Here is an 11,978-nt window from a genome sequence, read left to right on the forward strand (position 1 = left end):
TTTTCGTTCCCTTTAATGCATGTAGAACGTTTTAATTTCCTAACTCAGAATAAGTTAATATTTTCAGCTGACTTAACTCTTTTAAGTAGAAATCAATAAAATATTAAAAATACATATTATTAAAAATAACCAACCCAGAAAATATATGATTATTTAACTTTGAAATAAATAATATTACAATAATACTCTTAAAACTATAGACGTATTCAAAAAAAGGCCGAATAAACTAAATAATTATAACATGCTTTGTATCATATACACGTGACACGATCACATTTCACCTGACCGTTCCTTCGCGTCCCAAACCTACCGACACAGCGCCCCCGATTATAGGTATGGGAACAGTCGCACACACAGGACAATGCACCCCACGTTCAACCTAATTAACCAGTTTACTTTACCATCGCGGACCGCCAATACCCTTGACCTTGCGCCCTATATTTTTGCCGTTTTGCTACAGCCGTCCATCCGACTATCTTTTGTGTGCGTCCGTTTCAACTCCGCTTTAACCAACCATTCCATCGTCCAACCCAGGTCAGAGTGTGTATACATGTATATATATTGTATAATTTTGTATTTTATGTAGCGACCTTAGTTTAAAATAAAACATCTAGTAGACTGCAGCTGAAAGTTAGATTATTTAACAGTGTGACCGCCCGCTCTAGCTCCCTGGGCGATATATTAAATTAATAAGGGAGACTTTAAGGCTACTTAGACATAGAAGCGGCCTAACCAACCGTTTTCCTGTGGGGATCTGTCTATTTTAGCCTTATCGACGGCCACTTTGCCTAACCTAGCCAGCTAACCGAGTAGGTTCGTTACACACGTTACATAGCTTAGTACCTCTTAGTAAGCTTAACTTAGTTATCTTTTGTTTTCTATTAGTATTTACAATACAAATCCGTGCGTGTGCTTTACCATTATTTTATAAATACAAATCTAACGACTTTCATACTACTTATTGCGTAACGGGAAACTCAAAAACGTTTGTTTTATAGTTCTTTTTGAAAAAAATGTTACTTATTAGATTACTGATTAGTGATTATGAATCAAAAATAGAACAGTGACAACACATTTTATCAAGTATTTAGAATAAATTCGTAATATAATAGTAACAACACGAAAAAAGAAATATTTTATATATTTCTTATACAACTATATTTCACTTATTTTATCTAAAAACAGAAATGAAAATTTACATTCTTTCTGAAATTATCATAATATAACTTTTCGAAATTTTAATATATTCATTATAAAATCATGAGTATACATTTTATTGTAATAAAAAATTAAAGTAACGAATCTTTACACTGAAATGTATAATACATAGCTTGGTTTTTAAGCTTAATTTACATTTTTTGTTCAATTATTCTACTTCATTTGTGGATTCATGAGAGTTTTATAAGATTGTTATCCCAGTTAAAAAAGTTATCATTATTTTACAAATATAAGCAGTACGTTCATATAGCTACTGCCTACAGGTAAAATCTTATAGCAATTTAAGTAAAATGTATAGGGGGTGAAATGACTGACGTCAGTACCAGCCCTAACCCTCTGTTGCAAATGTAAAAAAGTATAATGTTTAGAACACTGAAGAGAACGCCACACCATTCATCTATTAAGAAGTAAGGTATAGGCAATTTTTCGCAAAATCTTAATTTAGAACTATAGTGCATACTTGTTAATATAGCAATAAGGATTATTTTTATTTTGTCAGACTACCACAGTCATTTCTACAGCAGAAATTTCAAAAATTGTCCATAAAAACTATTTTTTGTAGAACAAATACCGTGAAGTTTCAAGTAAAGAAAATTCCAAATTTCTCTTTCTATTTAAACAATGAAGAAACAAAGATTATTTGTTGGAATCTAATTTTGAAAAAATTATTTAAAAAGCGAGCATTACTACTTAACAAAAATATCATAATATAGTAATATTTATATAGTTGCATGTAAAATATAAAAAATGTCAACTATAAAAATCGAATTCCAAAAAAACATGGTAAACTTATTAGTTATCACCTTTCATTGAAAAATTCGTATCATTTGAAATACAAACGCAGTATTTTTTTATAAAAAAATCGTATATACACATCCTCTTAAGATAAATGATGAATTATCATTTAACCAGTTAACTAGATGTTTGAATTCCTCAAAGTACAATTTTTCCACTCAGGGGATATATTTTGAACATTGTACGACTGTACAAACGAAAAAATAAATTAAATTTGATGAATTGTCTTTATAATTGTTTACATTTTAATAGTCAGTTTAGCAAGTAATTTTAACGAGAATTAATAGATTCACATGTATCTACAGCAATTTTTTTCATAACTTGGGATCGAATTAAAGACTTAGGTTTAAACAATTTTGAGAGAAATAATTATTGTCATCATGCCGCTTATCAGACCTTGATTTGTTAACTTAAACCGAATTCAAAATAACCATTTGTAAAAAAAATATGTTTTAAAAAAATGACAGACTGATTACTAGTTTTGTATAAATACTTATTGGGTTACAATATTATTAGTGTTATAAGATTATAAGACTAAACTAAAAGAGCACTAAACGAGTAACACAGTATGTAACAACACAGCTAAAAATAATACTTCACTGATCCTCTCTCTCCGCTCATTCATTAAAATACCTAGAACCCTAAATTGAAAAAAACTATATCTCTATGAATATATATCATAAAAAGTACTGTTGTACTCAGCGTCGCTTAAAAATTGACACGTTCTATTTGGTTTCATTTTGGGTTTTCGCCATCAATTAAAATTAAGTTTAAACTTTATTTAAACAGATTGTGGTTAAGCATGGACAGGGAGAATACGAAGAGTCGAAAATCCTCATTAAATCCTTCGCAAAAAGTCACTGAATTTCAAAAATTTGAACTCAACTCAGTTGGGTAATTTTTAATTTATCGCTTTCACATACACCACGAACAATTTTATACATTCAAATAAAAAAATATGTTTTACTCTAAAAATTTTCTATTTTTCCTTTAAAACAATCGAAGTCGCACCGTGGTCGATTTATCTAAACATATGTTTTAACGCGTGAGATCAAGGTTTGATTAGGGATGCATTGAGTAGATGCAATATTTTTCACGCTTTAGGTCTCTGTTGCAAGCCAGCCATAATTCTTATTATATCATTGCATCTCAGAGTTAACCAAGAACAATTTTAAAAACCCTACATATGAATTGTCTCAGCCCATTGGAATTTTATAATAAAACCTATGGGGATGTAAAAGAGACATTATTAGATTAACAAAATAAGTATTTTAATACTTTAATCAATAACCTCTTCCAATTGCTAAAATGAAAAGATTACTAAGGTAACTGAATCATCCAATAAATTAACTGTAACTTAAATTATATATTTAAGTTTTGTTAGTTGCATTATAATGTAGAGTATTAATTTAACGTTAGACACTTATTTTCTCGAAAAACAATTACAATTTTACAGTTTTTCTTTGTAAAAACATTTTTATTTATATTATAGTACAATACTATAAAATTACCAAAAATCTACCTTTTTTAGTATTTCCAAAGCTCTATCAACTTTTGAAATTTGATTGGAAACGTATATATTGTAATGTATGTATTTTGTAATATAATGTACATATTTAATTACCTTTTTATATTAAGAATAATTTGCTGAAAATGTTGACTAGTCGATAACCAGTTTTGGATAACTACTTTTAAGGTTATTAGAGTTTTAAGTTTAGGACAGCAGTAAGGGTGAAGTGAATTATTATTTTTATCTACGCGGTATCACTCAACCGCATTCCTCCTCCCGTCCTAAATTTTGAACTCAAATTACTTTTCAAGTAATATCAAAAAATTAGTTATCGACCAGTAAAATTTGTCAGCAAATTATTCTTACTTTAAAAAGTTAGTTTACTATTTATACGTTACCATTAAGTTTTAAAAGTTGACAAAGCTCTGGACTAAAAAAGGTAAATAATTTTATAAATTGTACAATAACATACATAAAAATGTATTCAAAAATAAAAACTACAAAATTTGTATTAGGTATGTTCCGAGAAAATTATTTATTCTGTATTTATTTAAGTCGTGAGTATTAACGTTATTTTGAATAAGACAAAAATATTATAAGATTATAAACAATATATAAATATAAATGGCCTACTTTGTGTTTTAGTAATTATATAAATTGTAGTATTACAAAGATATTATACATAACGTATACATGACATATCGATATTCTCATTTGTGATATCTCAGATTTTTATGAATGACATTTTCTATAAAAGAATATTTAGAATATTTGTCAACTGTATAGAAATAAAATGAAAAAGGATAACGTCGCAACCCATAAATAAAAAAACTTCGTAAAATTTACAACAAATAATGAGTAACTTATAACTTTTTTATATTCTAATTTAATTATATTTACAAAATAAATTTAATACCCTTACATTCAAACCTTGTGAAACTTTATGAAACGTATAATATCGAAATAAGTACCAAATAAAATTAAATATTTTACTTATATTCGAACACTGTCTTTTATTTAACCACAATTTTTCTAATTAGGTTGAGTTTTAGTCATTTTATTATTAGCATTAAGTATACAATAAATAAACAATATTATTAGGTAGAATGATAAAATAGTATTTACTTAACGCCTATAATATATATATATTAATCAATCAATCTTTAAACAATTTTTTTAGAAGAAACTGTATGAAACTATTTAGATAACTTTAAAATCTTTAAAAAAATATATGTTACTCTCATAATTTATAAATTCGTGTCGAAGGTTTAAACATATTAAAATTATTGGCGATTTTATTTAACATGAACTACTTATTTTTCAGTTGTGAGTCAAAAATACATTTTAAATTAGCTTTTTTTTTAATTTACTACCTATTTCTTAAGATTTAGATGTCGGTTCTTAGTTCTTACCAAGCTAATAAAACATTATTTTATTTAACACCTACCATCGTACATGTTTGTATGACAAATAATTAATCAAATATAGCAACCGTATGTAAAAAATATAGACAACATAAATTCTTGTAATATACAGGGTTTTTATTATTAAGTATTTATAAATGAAAAAAAATATGTAATATTACTTTCTAACAATTTTTTCCACATAATAATTTACACATTATTACATATTCAACAACTAATTTGAATTAAATGAAAATAATTGAATTATTACAAAAAATGTATGTATTCATTTTAATGTACCTAAAAATACAAAGGTAGACCATTTTAAAAGTGTTAGTTGTGTTTGTTTAATTTCGCTGCGTGCATTTCCATATAAATGTAAACACTAAAGTTGACCAAAAGGCTATAAGTGTAACATTTATTACACTGGCCTACTGCGGTAGAATATACAAATTTATGTTGTCAAATAAAATGCTTCTTTAAAATAAGTTAAAATTAATAAATGTTTCATAATATAGTAGTAATTTAAACTTGCCTTTGAAAATGTAATAAAATATATTGACTTTTGGCTGAACATTTATTTTGAAGTTCTAAAGTAATAAATATTTTTCAGTACAAATATTACGTAGGTAGTTCAGATTATTTCATTATGTTTGCCAAGTAAAGTAAAAGTACTTAAAAATGTTCAAACAATCTACATGGTTTATTTTGTCTGACTTTTGTTAATTATAACAAGCACTACCTGTCTATATGTACTACTTATATATCTATAATCTATATGTTGTAAATAAGTTACATTATTTTGAAGTGTTGAGTATTGCGCAGTCGGAATGCAGTTCTGTGCAGCGATACCTATTCTTTAAACTCGATAAAATGTGACGATTTAAGTAGTTACTCTTTTCTTGTTGATGAAATAGCTCGTTAAATTTCGAACCGTTTCGTTTTCTAATTGAAAAATAACAATTTTTAAGTATGCGTGAAATCGGCTACAACGATAACGTAAACCGATGGACAACCGGAGGAGTATCTATTAGTGTGTACTATGTACGAGCACCCGTAAAACGTTTTTTATAACCCGACGGGATAAACGCTATATTATTATCGATACGTCATTATGGAAATCTGGCGTACGGCCATTTTTCGTAAACGTTAATGGAATTAACGCGATAATTTAAAAGGGATCGGCTGGTCGGCTTTACACGTAGATACAAATGTTTTTTTAGACAAAAAAAAATAACTCACTCAAAAATACTTTTCCGCGAAATCCATGCACCGCGTTCTGACGGCCACGCGACTTTGAACGGTGTCAAAATCTAAATACCACCGCGTACAATGACCAGGGTATAATAATACCTATGTATAGGTATTAATAGTCGGGTCGAGACATGGTTCGTTCGGTGGCCCGACGAGGGAAAGTCGTTACGACGGACGTTGTCCTTCGACCGGAAATCGACGGTAATCACAATGATGACGATTTTAGAAACAAAAACAACAATAACACGACAGAACCGAAATAATAATAATAACGTGATGGAAAAATCGCGAACGCGGGTTATCGCGGCGACGGTTAAGCGCGGGAAACGCGAGTCGTGAACTCAGCGCGACCGACACACACAGACTGAAACGCGCTGTTTCTCGCCCACGACTTGTCAGTTGTGTGTGTGTGTTTATCCGAGCGTCAGTGTACGCTTACATCCTGTTGCGCCGACCGGCCGCCGCGCTACCGCCTTTGCCCCGTTCCACCAATGACCGTCGAACAACGGGGCGGGGGGAGGGGGAAGGGGGTTGATCTCGTGCCCTGATGACCGTAGCCGTCGCGAGTATCTGCGGACACGAGATCGAACGACGACCGCTCGGCAGTCAACAGGAGGAACCTCTATACTGAAATATACTAAATAAACGGGTAAGTGTGAGTATATATAGGCAAAGTAAACACACCGAACTTGACATTCAGTCCGGCGGGTACCCGAAACCGCGATACAACGCTTAAAATACACGACCGTCTGTTTTGTAAACACTATTTTATCACACGGTATGTATAAATATGTACGCGATACACGTGATATCATCGCGCTTTTAGTTGATCCGAGTGAAATTAACGAGTCAACCGTTACCGCGGTTAAACGACAATTTGCACAAAGAAATTATACCTATAATTGTATGGAAATACGACACCGGTACTAACTACAAGTGTAATTTTGACGGGGTTGAGTGTGCTAAACGCTTTTTTTATTCAATGAATGCTCTTTATACATGAAATATGTACTATGAAACTGGAACATATTTGTGTGTTTAAGCACCCCATATTTGTTTAGTGAAACTGCGCCCCAAAAACAAAATTAGGAGCCCTGCCAAGGACATAGTAATAAAACAAAATCGCTTACTATATAATTAAACATAGTTTATAACAATTAAATTTGTTTTCTCATTCGATTTTGTAATAACCGACTTCCATCAGTATGTAAACCTATTTAAAACCAAAGGTGTAGATAGATATATGAAACGTATGACAGTTTCGCGTGGCGAAAGACAGATTCATTGGCGCTCAGAAAGATGTTCAAAGCAGTTGCTACCGCGAAATTTTAATATGTAGAAGCTCGAAGAAAGGTTAATTGGTAAGTGGTAGAAATTAAAAAATTATTCAAGTTTCCCGCCCTATTTTTTTTTTGAAGTGACAAGTGATTCGGTTAATCAGTCAAAGCCGGGTTATAACGAGTTAGTAGGATTAAAGTTACGTTTACGATGCTATAACTTATTAACTAACCGGGCTATTTTGTATAGCAAATAACTTATTGAGTTATTCTTAACTAATAACAAAATTACCTTGAAAAGTTTGTTACTTAAATTATTATAGTATATAAAAACTTTGAACACAAAGTAACATTGTAATTGTAAATGAAAGACAACAGAAAATATAATTTTATATTATAAATACTATACTCATTGTTTTGTTCACATCTCACAATACTGCAATATAATAGTACTTTATTATTATTATAAAATACAAATTAAACACATTATGTGAGTATGTATTAATTGTATTTATATATGATCAACTCACTGGAATCATAGTAATGTATTTTATGTAGGTGAACTCTCAAGTACGCGAGAGAGTAAACATTAGAATTATTGTTCTTAAACCAACGAGGTACATATATCGAGATTCGAGGAAGTATCCAAGACAAATGTTATTGATCGAACTACATCAGTATTAATAATGGGCAATTATTCTGCCGTAGGATTATACTGCGGTGAACGTGATCGACACGCATTCGTTTACGTAGTGAGATTGCCTAACCAGCGCGCCGCCGAATCGCCATTGCTAGGTTGCGAAAGTAAATTGACCGAGGAATTACGTGCAAGGCTTCAAATTAAAATCTCCCAAACTTTTTGGTTACAAATAAACCAAAATACAATCCATAATATCAATCTCATCTCGTTTGACATACAATACCACTACGATCCCGGATAATTTTGCGTTTAGTCTGAAAATATAATTATTTATAAGTTAGTTGATAATTGAGACCTGTCGGTTCCACGCTGGTTACCTGGTCCGGAATTTTCTTCTAATCTGATATCTAATATAAGTTTTATAAAATAAAGACGCAGAACAAACAAAGGCATAGGTTAGGTATATTCTACAATTTTATTTCTTAGGTTATTTCTATTTTTGTCCCTTGTAGAACTCCCGGTGGACTGTGGAGAGTCAGTAAAATTAATTAATATAATATACTTCACCACTTCCTTAAATGAAAATACAATATTAGAGTTCGTTTAAATTTCAAAATATAAAAATAAATAATAAGATAGCAAGGAATTTATTTGTGTAGCAAAAAATATGATTTTTTTTTTCAATTGTAGTTTAAACAAGCATATGTGTAGTCAGACCACAATGCGCCCATGGAATTAAAAAAAATCTTTTAAGCCAAAACTTAATAGAAGATTTTTTTAAGCATCACTTAATGAAAGTGTTACTTTTTCTAACACCTCGGCAGTAATATTCTTAAATGAACGCTTAACTTACTAGTTATCGTTCTTTATTAGTGCCTTACCTACATTATAACAACAAAATAGTTTTTTTGTTGAACAAGAGACGCCCCTTTTTTCTTAGAAACTCTTTGATGTGTTACAGTTATTGCTAATATAAAAATCATCAGTTAATCTTTTTAATGGATAAAATTCAAATAAAATGTAATAATATATAATATAATCTTTAAATTGAATGAAGAACAAATATGCATTGTGACAAAAAATCTACTCAGAAATAATAAACAAAATAATATTAGGACTAAACTGAAGAAATTGTATTACCATTTAGCAGTAGCCAGAGACGGATTGGCCCGGTTGGACAGTGGAAATAGTTCCACTGGACCGTATGATTTCTATGACCGCCGGGCTGAATGCATCTTGTAAATTTATAAATTGTGTATTATAACAATTACTGACTTTCAAAATAGTAATAATAATAATAATATTATATATTATCATTTATCGTCAGGATCAGTCCGACGCCGGAGAGGGGGGTGGCAGTTCCTTTTCGCCGGACGATTGCTCGCCCGGCAAACGAAGCGCCCGTGACCGAGTGTCGAACCGGCGACAGCGAGCGCTAACACACTGCCACCTTACCCACTCGGCCACTCCTCTGTGCTCAGATATCTTCTGCGATGATATCAAAGAATGTTTAATTGACCTTAGCTCAACATTTCGTGAAACAATTCTTGATGTCACTTCATTGGTACGATCCAGAGATGCAATTCCCAGTGTCTGGATTATTATAGTTTTGATTTGTAACAGTTATAAAAGGATATTTTTTAAAAGTGTGTTAAATTAATACCTATATTTAATGTCAATAATTTTCTATTAATTTGAAAGCATAAGCCATAATAACTATTAGAATGCATATGCATTATGGTTTTATGAACAAATGTACACAGAGCTAAATTATGGATAGCATGTTGGGTCGGACGCCCCCTCCCCCCTCCCACGTATGCTCTGGCTCTAACTAGGAGGATGCTTGGAGAGAGTAAGCCCGACAGATTAGATTTTAGCTCCAAATTACTCTAAAGATACATTACAAACTATTTTCTATAAACTTAAAATTAAATTATAATATTTTTCTCGTACAAAAAAAGAACTTTTTTTACTATTAAATTGTAAACTTTTTGTTTGGTATATAATATAGTATAAAATTAATATTAAATACTAAAAACGTGTATACATATTCATTATAAAATATATTCAGAATCAGACAATCATTGTATACGTTTAAATAATAAAGTTAAAACAAAAATTACGGAGTTATTCTCTGCTGAACTTTATCGGAACAACTAGATATTACTTGGTCGAACGTCTATTTGATAACACCATTTTCAATTTCACCAAATTAATATACTTTGCAGAGTCCATCTTCTGGGCGATGACAGTCACGACTGTTCAGCTATGTTTCAGTATGGCCACAACAGCCCGACAGTCGTGACTATCATCGCCCTGAAGATGGACTCTGCAAAATCCGAACGTCGCGTCGGCTTAAAAATAGTGACACGGATATACCTGAAACTCATCAGCATGAAGGTTATACGAGCTTTAACTAAACATACTTCGAAAAATTGTCAATATCAAAGTCCTTAACAAGTAGGTGGTAAAACGTTATCTTACAATCTAGTGCAAGTAAAATTGGTACGGCATTTATCAGAATTGATTGCCTATATTATACTAGCAAACTTAATACTAAATTAATTGTTACTAACTCGATCCATAATTGATCAATGTCTGTATCGGTCCACCGGTTTAAAGTTATTGTAACAATACCTTCTCGATTTTGCGTAAAAACTGAAATACATGCTAGAAAATGGTTAACATTTCTTGAACACGGGTCGATAACGAAATAAATAACAAAAAATAAATGAACTTTTTTATTATAATAATAATGTTTTAAATATTGGCACATACATAATAATTATCATCATAGTTTACGAACTAATAGGAAATATGAGATTAAGGTGAATCGTCCATGTTCTAAAAGCTGTAATGACATCGCATAATAAAACATTACTTAAATTAAGCATAGTATTTGCTATTTATATACTTTGCACATTAATGAAATTAAAAAAAAAAACTTTGTTGAAAATTCGATTTTATTGAAAAAAAAAGGGAATATGTATTTTGTCAATATATTGACACTAATAATATAGGAATATGAATATAAACATATACAATGTTAACTAGCTTGAAATAATTAAATTAAGTAGGTACTACACTTTTTTTCATTTATGCCAATTCCAGATAATTTAATTTTCGATTGGAAATACAATTTATTATCATGATCCTTAATAGAATATTGTTATATTATAATTTAATATAAAACATTTTTTAACAAAATTAGGCCATTTAAAGCTACCAAGAGAAAAAACAATGATAGCAAAAATGCTTCATTTTACAATAACAATAATAATAATAATAATAGTTATAATTATAATTATAATTATATGTATAAATATGTCTCATTGTAATCTGTGGTGGTTTCAAACATAACTACAAGTACATGAAACAATTTGAACCAAAATTCATTAACTAGGGACCACTGATTAGTAATTTAAAATGTTGAAAAAAAAACATAAACTAACATTTTTTACTTTGTTTTGTGTTTCTAGTTTGGTAATAAAAATTATATTATACCTTTAAAACACATAATTTATTATTTCAAAAATATGCACTAATGCTATTAAATAAATATCCAAAAAATAAAATATATTACATATTATGTTCGAACATGGAGCAAAACTAATTGTGTATGAACCTTTTGGTTTTAACTAAATGTTAACTCTAAATCCATAATGAATTAATATAATATATATTGTTAATCTTATTGTACGAAGAACATTTCAAATAATAGTTCCAGACTATATAAATCTGAATTATTAACATACTTTATCACAAATTATTATTACTTATTAAGTTAAACATTGTAGATATATAGATAAATAGATATATATTATTTATATTATTATGATATAATTATGCGACAAACGTAATATAAATTAAAACATCTAGTG

General features: G+C 29.8%; 1 protein-coding gene across 3 annotated transcripts in view; it reads right to left on the minus strand.

Annotated features, from left to right (window-relative positions):
* The window catches only part of LOC126835469 (voltage-dependent T-type calcium channel subunit alpha-1G), a 126,496-nt gene extending 119,965 nt beyond the window's left edge, over positions 1 to 6,531 (minus strand). For all 3 annotated transcript variants that reach the window (XM_050568085.1, XM_050568084.1, XM_050568086.1), the window contains exon 1: positions 6,169 to 6,531. The gene's annotated coding sequence lies outside the window, so the exon portion shown is untranslated. The remainder of the gene's footprint in view (positions 1 to 6,168) is intronic.
* Positions 6,532 to 11,978: the final 5,447 nt, after the last annotated feature.

The sequence above is a fragment of the Adelges cooleyi genome, unplaced genomic scaffold (genome assembly GCF_023614345.1).
Source record: "Adelges cooleyi isolate 19-005CV unplaced genomic scaffold, UGA_ACOO_1.1 ACOO_flye_CR_arks_rails_tigmint_CR_PRNA_23, whole genome shotgun sequence".
NCBI lineage: Eukaryota > Metazoa > Arthropoda > Insecta > Hemiptera > Adelgidae > Adelges > Adelges cooleyi.